At 41.6% G+C, this 15,377-nt stretch overlaps 1 protein-coding gene across 1 annotated transcript in view; it reads left to right on the forward strand.

Annotated features, from left to right (window-relative positions):
• Positions 1 to 15,377, forward strand: part of LOC126160360 (cyclic nucleotide-gated cation channel alpha-3) — a 638,264-nt gene that overhangs the window by 123,081 nt on the left and 499,806 nt on the right. The gene's annotated exons all lie outside the window — the stretch shown is intronic.

Below are 15,377 nucleotides of genomic sequence, written 5' to 3' on the forward strand. Positions count from 1 at the left end.
CACGTGCTATTTAGTTAAATAAACCTTATTTAACATACGAGGATTGGAATTTTAATAGTGGCAACTATTTATTAACAGCTCGTACAAAATAGGTACGTGTTTCAAGTTTTATTGATCTTCAGAGTAGTCACCAGCATTGTGTATAACCCGTTGCCAGCGATATGAAAGTCGTAGGACACTCTCAGCAGCGCCAGTTGTGTTGACAGTTCGAGCAGCGTGATCTAGTGCCCGACGAATTTGTAGCAGTTCTGAATCGAATGCCGTGAAGTGTTTCCTTCAGTTCAGAAGTCGAGTTGAACTCACGAGGGCTCAAGTCAAGGGAGTACAGTAGATGCTATAGCAGTCAGCAGCACCATCAATCAAACAAATCAGTAACAGCTTGCACTGTACTTGCTTGAGCATTGTCTTGCAATATGATGGTCAGGTCCTGCAGAAAGTATCATCACTTCTTTCTCTAAGCTTGTCATAGGTTGTGTTCCAAACATGAACAGGATAGAGACAGAAGTGATGACACTTTCTGCAGAACCTGACCATCATTTTGCAGGACAAAGCTCAAGCACGTAGAAGTCAAGCTGTTACTGATATGTTTGACTGATGGGGCTGCTAAGTGCTATATCACCTACTGCACTCCCCTGACTTAAGGCCTCGTAAGTTCAACTCGATTTTTAAACTGTAGGAAACACTTCAAGGCATTCGCTTCGGAGCTGCTACGAATTCGTCGAGCAATAGACCGCGCCGCTCGAACTGTCAACGCAACTGGCACTGCTAAGAGTATCCTACGACTTCCACATCGCTGGCAACGGGTTATACACAATGCTGGTGACTGCTGTGAAGGTCGGTAAAACTTTGAAACACATATCTATTTTTTAAGAGCTGTAAATAAATAGTTGCCACTATTAAAGTTCCAACCCTCGTATTAAAGGGAAAGCTGTGGTGATACAAATGAAGTACGGCTTACCTTGATAACCTTACGACGAAAGACAATCTTAACTTCGTTTTCTTCTTCCAAGGGTTCAAATGTGGTATCCTGCCCACTCGTGTAATATAGGGTGCCTAGGATGCTGCTTCCTCGGATAGCTAAACAACATTCAAGCAAATCTTATTAATGGAGTTTATTGCAGTAAATTGAATTGACAATACTCTACTTTGTCTTTTCACACACAGGTGTCGAAAACAATTGGTGACATGCAAATAATCAATGTCCTTCGCTGTGTACAATTTCCATGCAAGCTATTAATATAAGGCACAAGTCTCAGCTAAACAGTTATGGTGGAAGCTCGTCTTCTAGTGCGGCTCTTCTAGTGCGGCCGAGGCTCGCCGCAGCGGCCCTTATATTCCCTTCGTATAGATGCCTTTGCTGTCATGGTGTTGTCCTAGTCAGCGTTCTATTGGCTGACGTCGTCTCACGGCCTTTTCTGCTGCAACGTTTCGGGTCGACGTGCCGCCGCTGGATGTTACGCCAGAACATGAAGGGTCTGTTTGAGTTGAACCAACCGAGCTTATTCTTGTTCATGAGTCCCAAGGCTTGCCATTAATAACTTATTCTTGTTCATGAGTCCAAAGGCTTGTCATTAATAACTTAAAATGTGTTTCTCGTCATTCAAATAAGCTTATGTTCGTTTTATACACTGTACCTGGGCTGTTTACTTGTGGACCACCTGTGACGGACACATCATTGGGAGCGGAACTCCTGACATGTCGTTGTTGTTGACTACTCAAGAGAGATTAAGTACTGAATTCTGTTACATTGTTAGCTCCACATTGGATGGATCATGCTTTCCTAATGGAGGATGCGTCACACTAGATGAGAAACCTGACTCCCTGGAAGTGGATTACAGCCTGTTCCATACATTCGATTCTTTGTTCGACTACTTCTCCAGTCACCATTCAGTGGCCTCGACTACTCAAGGCGGCTTTCGCCTTGATTTTGTAATCACTGAAATAAAATCATCTAAGAAGGCCACCTGCAGAAGTTTCTGCAGGACATATTGCCTTCCACCTGTGCTGTTCTGGTGATGTATATGTTCGTGGTAAAAGACACGCAGTATAAGAACGAAGCCAAGATATCAGGTAATATCCTTTCTATATTTACTGCAACTTTATTTGCCAATAGTCATTTTCATTGTTCTTTCGATGACTTACTGAACGTTGCATATTGAAAGGTACTGAAGAGTGTGGTTGAGCTTTTGAAAATGTTTCTTTGGGTTGAGTGGAGAGGGCAAGCCAGTGGAAGCAGTTCGAAACATTTTTACTGTGTACTAGTTGAGTGGCATCAAAGAAATCAAATCGAAAAGCAACAGGCTTTGATAATGACGCTTTTGACCTTTATCACTATAGTCCACTACAGTGTGCCCGTGTGGCAAATGTAATGAACTGCGAAAATTTAAAATTAAAAAAAAAAAGAAAGCAAAAACGATTAGGGATAAAAGGCCTGTAGGGGACAACGTCATTAGAGACCAAACAGAAGCACGGATTGCGATGGTTGGGTAACAAAATCAGATGTACCCTTTCGATGATAAGACGCAAGCATTTACCTTAATTAACTTGAGGAAATCTGAAAAAAAATGACCAGTAGAGAATTTTACACCAATATGTCAAATTGATAAACACAAAATATTGGGTGAGTACTAGCAAAAAATATCTTAAACAAAGACCGGTGTGAGTCCACAAAACGCAATGTTAGTTTCTTTCTTATTTTTCATCTGCGTTGCTATCCAAAACACGATAATAATGTTTCCAGCCGCTTCCACTGGCTTCACCCCTCCACTCAATCCAAAGAAACAAAATATACCAAATATTAAGAATCTATTTTCCTTATTACACTGCATTTTCTAACGCTTGACCAATACTCTTCAGTACCTTTCAATATTCAACGTTCACTAAGTCATCGAAAGAACAATGAAAATGACTACTGACAAATATACTTACAATAAATATAGAAAGGATAGTACCCGATATCTTGGCTTCATTGTTATACTGCGTGTATTTTACCACGAACAGAACAGCTCAAGTGGAAGGCAATACGAGTATGTCCTGCAGAAACTTCTGCATTCTATAGGGTTGCCAGTTCGTGCTCTCTTAGATGATTTTATTTCAGTGATTACAAAATCAAGGCGAAAGGCGCGCTGAGTAGCCGAGGCCACTGAATGGTGAATGGGGATGTAGTCGAACAAGGAATCGAATATATCGAACAGGCTGTAATCCACTTCCAGGGAGTCAGATTTCTCATCTAGTGTGACGCATTCTCCATTAGGAAAGCATGATTCACATAATGTGGAGCTACCGATGTAACAGAATTCGGTACTTAATCTCTCTCCTGAGTAATCAACAACGACGAAAAGTCTGGAGTTCCGCTCCCAGTAACGTGTCCCTCACAGGTGGTCCACAAGTAAATAGCCCAGGTACAGTACATAAAACGAACATAAGCTTGTTTGAATGAAGAGGAACACATTTTAAGTTATTAATGACAATTCTTGGGAATCATGATCTAAAATAAGCTCTTTTTGTTAAACTAAAGCAGACCCATCAACCCTTGGAAGGAGAAAACTAAGTTTATGATGCAGGGCCATCTTAATTAAAGGAAGTCGAAATAAACTCTTCTGAGTAGAATAAAGAAACAGTCCAACTGTCTTGTAAGAAGAAGAAGAAAGTACTGTAATAAGCCTTGGGACACTCTGAAATTAAGTTCTTAATACACTTCACATAAAACACTGCCTAAGTGTAGTCCTTAACTCACTTGGTATTAATGAAGTCTGTTCAAAGATCACAATAGTTTTAGGAAAGGGGCAAAGTCCGATAGAAAATCTAAACGTCTCAAACGTAAAAACAAAGTCCGTCAAGGAACATTTAGAGTGTAGTTTCCAAACAAGAATTTTCTAAATCAGGGGGGACCGAACTACCGGCGACCACAGAAATATTACGAATCCAATAATCACTCCTGCCGACGGAGCCACGTCTTCTTTAATGGCTACGCTGCAGGATAAAGGTCGAGATGGCTGGTTCGAACGTTGATTTCAGCGTAGTGCTGACCCCTCAGTGACTGACTGTGGAAACGCATGAGCATTCGCCGGCAGGCACGGGAAGCGTGCTCGGAGGAACTGAATCCCCAAGGTACTTGCGCCCGCGTCAGAGTACGTTCGGTCTTACTTCCCGTCACTTGGCTGGCGTAAGAAAAAGGTCCGTGGCGCTAGCAACGTCTGCTGACGCTTTCGTCACCATCTAGTGACCGAGTGTGCAGAGGGAGCCCCCGAATATCTTCTGCAAATTATTAGGCTGCCCGCGTAACTGTGATGTAGTTTGGGCTGCAACCTCTGTAGGCGCAAGGCCTACGCACAGCACATAAACATGCAAGCATCTCGCTACTGGTGGAATATACCGACATGTAACGTCTGTTCGTATCATTTCAAGTTCAAGCATCTCACTACTGGTGAAAAAATTCGATATCTAAATTTGACAGTGCTTAGTTAATAATCGATTATGTGTTGGCTTCGACTCCTCGTCCAGCACAAAACTTCAGGTCGGGTCGTTTCAATTTTAAACATGCGCACTATTTGTCACTTTTCAACTAAACCATATTTAACATATTGTTTGGTTAGTTAGTAGAAACAGTAGCTGCTTGATATGAGTCACGGTTCACTACAAACATTTGCGTCGTACGTACAGATTCCAGTTGAGAGACTTCTTAGGTGGTACTTCACAAAAATTAGATATTCACCTCTGTTTCTGCCTAGTCGGCAATGACGATCGGCGTTGTGTTCGAGGCTCGGTCAGCCACGAACGGCGTACTTCGTTACCATTGGCTTTTGGTGCTGGGTTGAAATCATATGAAGAACCAATCAGTTAGGCGTGTCATTTAAAGTTCAGACGTGTGCACAACTAGCTGTTCATGAAGTCTTTATATATTTAACGTCACTTGGTGCTGGACAGCAAGGGCGAAAGGCGACTTTCGAACTGCACATAGATCCACGAGCCAACACGAGTAAGTGAAATTACTAGTGTTATGTTGTTGATTTTGAGCTCTTGACGCTGTTAATCGCGTTTCTCCTAACTCGTTAGTTCGTTATCCAGTTCATGCAAAACCACTCACCAAGTGAACTACGGGGAATAGGTGGTTGGAAAATCTTTTAGAGAGTAAGAATATTTCCAACTACTATAGAAGCGTGTAAGACTTGATATTCTTGTAAGTATTCTTTTTCACAAAAAGGTTTAGTTTTGACTAAGGTTCAGTGAATGATGTGAGTTACTAGAATTAGTTGTCTCAGGTGCCGATGAGGGTGGTAAAATTTTTGAAATGTCACTTATCGTAATAAACTTGAGTTGTCAATCATTAAGGACTGATTCATTTCTAATAACGTGTTTCCTGTTATCTTCCATATAGTGGTATTAATTTAAATCTTCACTGATTGCCATACAGAGCAGCGTTCTCTGTGAGTCTCTTGTGGTAAGCACTTTCATACCCAGACAACTGTACAGATATGAGATTGATGACCTGCAAGGAAGTTACGTTATGTGGGCTCCATGCAAATCAGTCGCAAGGCAGTTCATGCCGTTCGAATACTTCTGAACATGATTATACAATTCAGCCAGTTTACACTTTTTTCCTGTTACGTATTACAGTATATCGTCAGCATATCAATACACATGTAGCTTGCAATGTTCACTTGCGTCCATTGTCTATGCTTGCAAATATTTTATCCTATTGACTAACGCATTCATGTCAGCGATCGCAATGTGACAACATGTGATACATAGCATTTGGTTTCTTGACAAATATTTTGTTTGTATGTGTGTATGTGTGTGTGGGGGGGGGGGGTTAGTGAGTGGGTATCTATGTTTGGAAGCTGGCTGAAATGTTCCTTACTGAAATTAATTTGTCATAAATACTGCAAGACTCGCCGGCCGCGGTGGTCTAGCGGTTCTGGCGCTGCAGTCGGGAACCGCTGGATTGCTACGGTCGCAGGTTCGAATCCTGCCTCGGGCATGGGTGTGTGTGATGTCCTTAGGTTAGGTAGGTTTAAGTAGTTCTAAGTTCTAGCGGACTTATGACCTAAGATGTTGAGTCCCATAGTGCTCAGAGCCATTTTGAACTGCAAGACAGTGCAACAGAAATACCCTACAACATAACGATCTTTCCCTTTGCAAACATTTCGATAACCTCGTTTTATTACTTTCGCCAGAAAAGCAATGCTGGACCAGAGAACAGTGTTCCTGTGTCATCCCCATATGATGATAAGTGTGTAGTGGCCTGAAAACTAGTTAATGGTACAACAAATACTAGTTTCCAATTCAAAAGCGACGATTGCACGTAACCGACATAAATCGTGAATTTAAATGGTAGTCGCAGTTCGTCATTCACAATAGAAATAGTCGATTTATTCGTATGCTGGTAGCAGTTCGGGCTGTGTGATCTACATACTGAATCAAACCGTGCACGACATGTATATGGTAACATAACATTACTGTGCACTAACTCCTATTAGGTGCCTAGTAAGATACATGTACATGTATCTTCTACAACGTTCACCCCTTTTACTTCATGAGCGGCCCAAGATAACGATACTTGGTTTTCAGCAAATAACGCAGCAGACAGAGGGGCACTTAATTTTATGTTATACGTAATACTCTTAATTAACCTTGCCCCGTAAACAAGTTCACTAACGTAATCCTACGAGGCGCCTAGCACCAGGCTGTAGCCTCTCCCTTCTGTAATCACACAATACTAACATGGCCCCTCATTACACTCACGCACGGAATAGCCTACAGTTACCTACTCCAAAAGTATACTTACCCCTTGAACCCAACAGGAACTTTTGAATCCGACAGTCCTTCACTCTCTCAATAAATTGTCTTAAAGTTGTTTATTTTACTTTATAAAGCGTACAATCCTTGGAAATACATCTGACGTTCCTCAGAAAAACATTATTTGATGCAAGCGAAATTAGTTGCTTTATTTTTATTAATTTTGTAATCCTACACATGTAATGCATGGCAGGGCCCAATATACACTATCTTTAGAGTAGTTCATCTTTGGTATGATTGTCATATTATGTTGGCAAGACTGTTGACAATATTCAGTTCGTCACAGCAATACTCGCTGTTGAAAAGTTAGAAGTATTGTGGAAATTACAACCGAGTATTCTTTGGAAAGATTTCTTTACACCAAAATAGTTTCAAGTGTCCAAAAGTTTACTTTAATAAAAAAATAATTATACAAGACAGTTTTATCTTTAACTTTCTGCAAGCCTTCCGTATAGTGTGTTAAAAGCGAAAAAAAGCATTATCTGAAATCAGCACAAGCGAACAATATTTTCAATCAACCGTTTCTGAACGACTCGAAGATGAAGCTCACGTTGATCAGCAAGATGCCTGCGATTCACTTTCTAATGGTCATGAGGTGTAAAGTCAAGCGTCCTAAGAGAAGAAATCTGAAGAATCAAATGAAACAGTATACAGAAGTATGGATTCCTTCATCGACGGTAATGGAAATAAGTGGAGTAAAATACCGCCACCATCCAACAGAATTCGATTCCGCAATATTATGAATTTCCACCTAATCCAATAAGAGATGTAATTGTCACTCGTAAGAACAATGTGGCACAATTTCATCTCGCAAAGGATGTTAGAGGATATCGTGCATTCAAACAATTTAGCAGATAGGTGAATTGCTTGTGTCAAGACGAGGCAACGAATTCATTTTTCATTCTCCAGATTATTACTGCTGTTGGCAGAAATTGGTATGTACCGATCAGAAAGCTGTTTCACGATACCTTCACGAGTCCTACTTACTTGGCAAGTTAACATAGCTGACGAAATACAAAGGTTCGATGACAAATCGACCAGAAAGCCCAGGAGCAAAAGTGACAACGTGGCACTAACGCGATTTGATTAAGAGACCACGTTTGCACAACCCCAGCCACTACCACTGAAACTGTGCGCCCAAGAAGCAACTCTGTGACATATGAGAGAAGGCTTGTTTCATTTTAAATAGCCGTTCTGATTCCTGTACCTAGGATAGCTAAACTATTTGTGGTTGACGTCAATATTATGGATGTAGTGTCAGTAGCAGCTGTGGTCTAATTTCGCTTTGCCAGTGGTCATTACAAATCGCCTCTTGTTCTCTATGTCAGTGCACTACGTTGAATATCTCACTTCTCAGCGTAACACTGTGTATACGAGTATGTGGGTGGATTTTTCTGTCCTAGGTTCCTTGTGCAGTCCTCCGATCACCCACTAGTTTTCTATTCGCTTCTGGCCTTTTCTCAGACTATAGCAATTATATCACTAGCTGAAATGCTTCTCCCTTGTGCTAAAATCTCTATTGTGTTCTTTAGTAGTTGTTCGGCCTGCAAATTCCCAACGTCCACGGCATTCCTCTTGGCCCATGCAGATAACACTTCAGCACTGTTTCTTTCTGGTTCTAATTCTGTAACAGCTAACTGGTATGGTAATTGATATTGAACACAGAGAGCGAGTCCGTTATTATTACAATATGGTCAGCATGAATCATATTGTACGTAAGTACTCTTTCAATGACTAAGAGCTCCACCTGGTAAATTCATGTCTCTATCGGTAGGGGGCATGGTCGACCCTTATTAATTTTTAATGCAAAAGCGTGCTTAAAAGTAATATCTCCGAATTATTTATGTGAAAACTCAAATATTTTTAAATAAGCCAAAGATTATTAATATTCTACATCTTAATTATTTACTTTTACATATTTATTTCTCAACAGAGCCAACTGGGAAACGAACGCATTTCTCCCAACGACAGACCAGTATATTGATACCATCACTGTAGGATGTTTGACTTTGTTGACGGAGCCGCAACCTCACCTCTACTTGCACCGCTTCATCCCAATCAAAGTGAAGTCCTAGAAGATATTCTTTAAGTGTTGGAAACAAATAAAAATCTCCATATATGAAAGAACGTTTCGAATTTAGATCTCTATTCCAGCACGCTGGTTCTCAAGCACCGTCTTAGTTCCACACTGCCATATTACACGCTACAATTCAGATACCTCTATCAGAAGAAGGCTCCAATTTGTAGACATGAAGAATAGAGATGCAGTATGTTAAAAACGTTTGGTTTAATTAAAAAGCTTTCAGTTTTCACATAAAAAATTGGAGACATTACCTTTCAACACGCCGTGGTGTTTATTTGTCGGAACATCACCAGTTGTTATAAGATCTTACTGACTGGTTGTAAATTTTTATTTTTCAGGTCCTCGCAATAGCGTTATTGTTGAAACTTCCTGGCAGATTAAAACTGTGTGCCCGACCGAGACTCGAACTCGGGACCTTTGCCTTTCGCGGGCAAGTGCAAGGTTCGCAGGAGAGCTTCTGTAAAGTTTGGAAGGTAGGAGACGAGATACTGGCAGAAGTAAAGCTGTGAGGACCGGGCGTGAGTCGTGCTTCGGTAGCTCAGATGGTAGAGCACTTGCCCGCGAAAGGCAAAGGTCCCGAGTTCGAGTCTCGGTCGGGCACACAGTTTTAATCTGCCAGGAAGTTTCATATCAGCGCACACTCCGCTGCAGAGTGAAAATCTCATTCTAGCGTTATTGTTGTTTCAGGTCATTCATTCAGTCAAAATGGGTTGTATGCTAGTAAGATCCCTAGCTACACACAAAAAATCTGACGCCAGTAATTTTGTTAATACTCATACTTCTGAAAAATGATGCACATTGGAGCTATGGCGGGTGTCGCACCGTCTTTGAAGAAAAGGAACGCATCATCATACAGTACATTGCCAGTAAGAATTACCGCTGTATAGCTGAGAAAAATAAAAACGGGATTTTAGGAGACTGTGGGGAGAAAATTATTCTCAGGTGTAGTATAAACACCATAATCCTTAGTTTAGGAACGCTATACTGTGTGCAGTAGATCAAAACCAAATTCTTGTGTGGCCCACAGTGAACTCCGAGTATGTGAACATTGTGGCACGTTGTCGGTGTGAGGTGCGGAAGGAATGTGATGACTTGCTCCGCAGTGGCTGCCGAGTAGAGGAAGTCCTACTCTGAGCTGGACACTTCGCCCTGTGCAGCCACAGTGCCTGGGAATCGAGTGCTTTGTGGTGGCAACCCTGGCTGGGGAACCCAAGCCAAGGCCGCGCACGACCACTCCTGAGGAAACTTCATGGCGTCGACTGACGGGGACTTCCCTCTTGTTCGAAGTACTTTACTTCGTATGCCACTGACGTACTGCAAAGGCCAGACCGCTGGTTCGTTCTTCACAGTTGCCACTTCCCTTCGTGTCATCATATTTGTATCGGATTTTGCACAACATTGAGTGAGTCCTTAGTGAACTAACAGACAAATATTTCATTTACACTGATAGATATAAATGATGTGTGACTAGGGCCTCCCGTCGGGTAGGCCGGCCTATGTGACCGAGCGGTTTTAGGCGCTTCAGTCTAGAACAGCGTGACTGCTACGGTCGCTGATGAGAATCCTGCCTCGGCCATGGATGTGTGTGATGTCCTTAGGCTAGTTAGGTTTAAGTAGTTCTAAGTTCTAGGGGACTGATGACCACAGATGTTAAGTCCTATAGTGTTCAGAGCCATTTGAACCTCTCGTCGGGTAGACCGTTCGCCGGGTACAAGTCTTTCGATTTGACACCACTTCGGCGACTTGCGCGTCGATGGGGATGAAATGACGATGATTAGGACAACACAACACCCAGCCGGGAATCGAACCCGGGCCCGTACGATTGACAGTCTGTCGCGCTCACCACTCAGCTACCGGGGGCGAACATCTACACTGATAATTATTCGAGGGATTTCCTGATATTATGATTTATTTCTTACGTCAGAATATCTTTTTAGAAATGGAATTTGATGGAGCTCATTTTGTTGCGTTTACTAGTTTAATATGCAGAGTTGGATTCTTAAATGTTTTATGGGCTGTCTTATGACTGATTTGGTGTGGAACACCACATATTCCTTCACAGTGCCCGCGTTTTCGTGAGTAGTCCTATACCTAAAATTAACAATTATTTGTCGTATGTTTTAGATTTCTGATATTCTCTCCTATTTTTGGCCTTCACAGCTCCCTCCAGATCCATGAAAGTTATTAGGCCTACTTGATGTATTAACACATCATCATCCTACTTCTTTTAATTAGTATTTGTCACGTATTCCTTCTTTCCCACTGCGAAGAATTTACTTAACACTACACGTCAGACGCTTTAATTCTTTCCTTTTTCGCAGATTCTTAGAAATTTATTTCTCATATTAAAGGCTGCTAGACTAATTTAGGTAATGAATGTCCTTTTCGTCAGTGCAAGTCTGCTTCTTATACCCTTTCTGCTTTGTCAGCGATGCATCGTTTTTCTTCGAAGGTAGCATAGTGTCCTCACTTCATATAGTACGTGGACCACAAATTTTATGCTACGTTAATTTCATTTATTTTGGTTCTCGGTGGCTTTGTCTTTCCTTCGTTTACTCTTAACCATATTTTCTGCTCAATAGACATAATTTCATTCGACAAATCTAGCAGTTCTTCCTCACATTCATACATAACAGCAAAGTCATCAGGAAATCTTGTCATTTATGTTATTTTAACTGATGTCGCCAGCCCCCACACTGACAATCGGACAAAGGCAACGCTTCAGCAATTTGGATGGGAAACACTGCAACATCTTCCACACAGCCTGGCTCTTTCAATGTGTGATTTTAATGTCTTTCGCGGCGTGAAGAAAGACATGCGTGGTTGTCGGATTCGGTCGGACGAGGAATTGCAAGAGTTGCTGCGGTTGTGAATCCGTCCGCGGCCGAATGCGCTCTACGGAACAGGAACTGGTGGTCTCCCCTCCCAGTGGGATGGATTTCTTAACGCGTATGAAGATTATTTTTGAATGGAACCGTTGCCTGGTCCCCTTGTGGCGGTTTTTCGGTTTTCGTTTGACTGCTCCTCATATACAGGGCTATTACAAATGATTGAAGCGATTTCATAAATTCACTGTAGTTCCGTTCATTGACATATGGTCACGACACACTACAGATACGTAGAAAAACTCATAAAGTTTTGTTCGGCTGAAGCCGCACCTCAGGTTTCTGCCGCCAGAGTGCTCGAGAGCGCAGTGAGACAAAATGGCGACAGGAGCCGAGAAAGCGTATGTCGTGCTTGAAATGCACTCACATCATTCAGTCATAACGGTGCAACGACACTTCAGGACGAAGTTCAACAAAGATCCACCAACTGCTAACTCCATTCGGTGATGGTATGCGCAGTTTAAAGCTTCTGGATGCCTCTGTAAGGGGAAATCAACGGGTCGGCCTGCAGTGAGCGAAGAAACGGTTGAACGCGTGCGGGCAAGTTTTCACGCGTAGCCCGCGGAAAATTGGCTCATGCCACAACTGGAGACCGACAGCGCCGACTTCATCTTTCAACAGGATGGTGCTCCACCGCACTTCCATCATGATGTTCGGCATTTCTTAAACAGGAGATTGGAAAACCGATGGATCGGTCGTGGTGGAGATCATGATCAGCAATTCATGTCATGGCCTCCACGCTCTCCCGACTTAACCCCATGCGGTTTCTTTCTGTTGGGTTATGTGAAAGATTCAGTGTTTAAACCTCCTCTACCAAGAAACGTGCCAGAACTGCGAGCTCGCATCAACGATGCTTTCGAACTCATTGATGGGGACATGCTGCGCCGAGTGTGGGAGGAACTTGATTATCGGCTTGATGTCTGCCGAATCACTAAAGGGGCACATATCGAACATTTGTGAATGCCTAAAAAAACTTTTTGAGTTTTTGTACGTGTGTGCAAAGCATTTTGAAAATATCTCAAACAATAAAGTTATTGTAGAGCTGTGAAATCGCTTCAATCATTTGTAATAACCCTGTAGTTTTTGATTCAACGAAACTTGTATCCGGACACCTACTAAAAACGCAGTTTTCCCATTACAGTTAGTTAGTGGCTGGATAGATGATTGTGATTCGCTTACTGACTTCACGCAATAAGAAATTTCTTCGACTTCTTTCTCAGATCGGCAAGCATAATTTTACTTTGGAATTCACTATAAGCTTCTCGTATTGCTCTCCTTACGCTAATATTTGTACCATTCAGCACGAGGCGTAGTGGCTGAGGGAGAATTCCTATTGTTTGAGGAGTTTCGGAAGTAACTGTGGAAGTTCTTTCATTATAAGGCTTTTGCAATTTCCACCTTAATAGGGTAAAATTTATGTCCGTGTGAATTAAAATATGACAAGGATCATTTTGGTTTTGTAACAACTTCCTAAAACAGCTATTGAACCATGACCGCTCTCCCCATCCTTAACAATCTTGCACACCATTTATGTGTCTTAGCATATTGTACAATAATTTTACATTTACCCATAACATTTTTCTGTTATTTGTATAGTTAACCTATACGCGTCCACTGAATTAGGTACTATTTGTCGTGGTCTAATATGTTTTCAAAGTCGCTCCACTGGCTAACATCTCAGCCACAGTACAAAAATAGACAATATAGGCAACTGGAAGCAATCATGGTTCATATTTTTTATTCATTTCGTGACAGGTATGTCTCTCCAAGCTACCTAAACGCTCTTTTCGTTGGTGGCCCTATAGCAGTGGACTACGTTTTAAGATTCCATTTTACGTAGTCTTGCCAGGTGAAACAAATAACTATCATATTTGAGAAGAAACGCTATAATTTTGGAATGCTCAGAATATGGATATACTTTCGTTTTATGGCTTTTCCGAATACAATTTGAACAGGATATTTTGTTTAAAATACACCTGACTTAAAAGTCCCCAGCATCCTAAAACCTGTAATATAAAGCGTAAGTGTTTTCCATCAAACGTTATTCGTTGTCGTAGCTATGTCAAAACACTTGTAAATCGGGCAACAACCGTTTTTCTAGTAAACGTAATGCACGTCCATATTGGCGTATCGTACACACACACACTGCATGTTACAAAATACAGACATATTTTACATGAAAACTGAAAGTGGAGGGGGAAAGAGAGGAAAGGGGTTGCTGATGTCAGCTGCCTCACGACATTTATGTGGAATTAGCGGTGACGGGTGAACATGTGTACTCGTGAGGGATTCGAACCCGGGATCTCCTACTTACTAGGCACGTGTGTTAACCACTTCACCATCCGGGGCACAGTGTCATCGCAGCTGCACGCCTCACAGCCGAACCACATTCCTACTGAGCTCCACTTGTCCACAATCCTCAGTACATTCGACCTTCTGCAGGAATTTCAGGTTGGCGAGCAGTGAGGGAATACACATGGACTGCTGACTGGTGGCATTCGATGGGAATGTGGGTCGGCTGTGAGGCGTGCAGAGATAGTCCGTGCAGTTACGATAACACTGTATCTCTGATGGCGCAGTGGTTAGAGCACCTGCAGATTCCGCATGGTGTATGTTCTTTCAGACACGTCCGTAAGAACAGACACCATGCTTTCATATAAAAGAGATATTTGGTAAATGACGTGAGACATATAACGGAAAAACTAGCTTTCGATATTTTCTCTTAAAGAAGAGTAATATAACTTGAGTGGTTTATCGTCTAGAAGAAATCAGTACTTCTCACGACAAGCCAATATCATTATTTTACCGTTGGTGGTTTGAGAAACGTCACCACGTTTTATGTAAATATCACTGAGAAAAAATCTACACAACAAGTAACCAGTTTAGGATCCAGGAACATCGTCACACGACAGCGAGGATTTCTCATACAGTTTGACATTTTCACCTATAATGTAGCAGAATATTCGCATTTTTAAGGAGTATAGATCCTTTTGCATTTTATACAATGTCTTTACATTTCTCTTAACTCAGGAGATATTTTTTTTCTATCTTTCGCTTCAGAGGTCTTCATCAATGAAATGTGATATTCTGAACCATGAATTAGACTAATGACAAGATGGTCGACGTGAAGTACCAGAGAACAAGATGGTACAGCAACGGACTAATTATATAGCTAGAGTGTCTGTTATTAGAGAGATGAAGGGTACAAACTGAACTTTTAAAAATAATAGAAGTATCCAAAGAAGGTTTCTTTTGCAGTAACGTGTGTTAGTTAACTATGCCATTACATAAATTCCCTCTATCTGTGGAAAATAACAGAAGCTGGATGAAATTTTGTTGTTACATTTCGTTTCCAAACTCCAGTTGGTCGTTGAAGATGTTTCCAGGTCTGTTGTGAGTGTACATGTATATTTCTATTTCTTCCAACAAATTCATTTAGACTTATCCTCCTCCTCCTCCTCCTCCTCCTCTTCTTCTTTTTCTCCCTCTTTTCCTTTTTCTTTTGCTTTTATCCCATATCTACATGGAGTCGGCAAGGCTGTCATCGGATTTGGCTTGTTATTAGCAACTGTCTGCGTGTTGTGTTATTCATATGAAAGCGTGTAAATGTT

Source organism: Schistocerca cancellata, chromosome 2 (genome assembly GCF_023864275.1).
Source record: "Schistocerca cancellata isolate TAMUIC-IGC-003103 chromosome 2, iqSchCanc2.1, whole genome shotgun sequence".
NCBI lineage: Eukaryota > Metazoa > Arthropoda > Insecta > Orthoptera > Acrididae > Schistocerca > Schistocerca cancellata.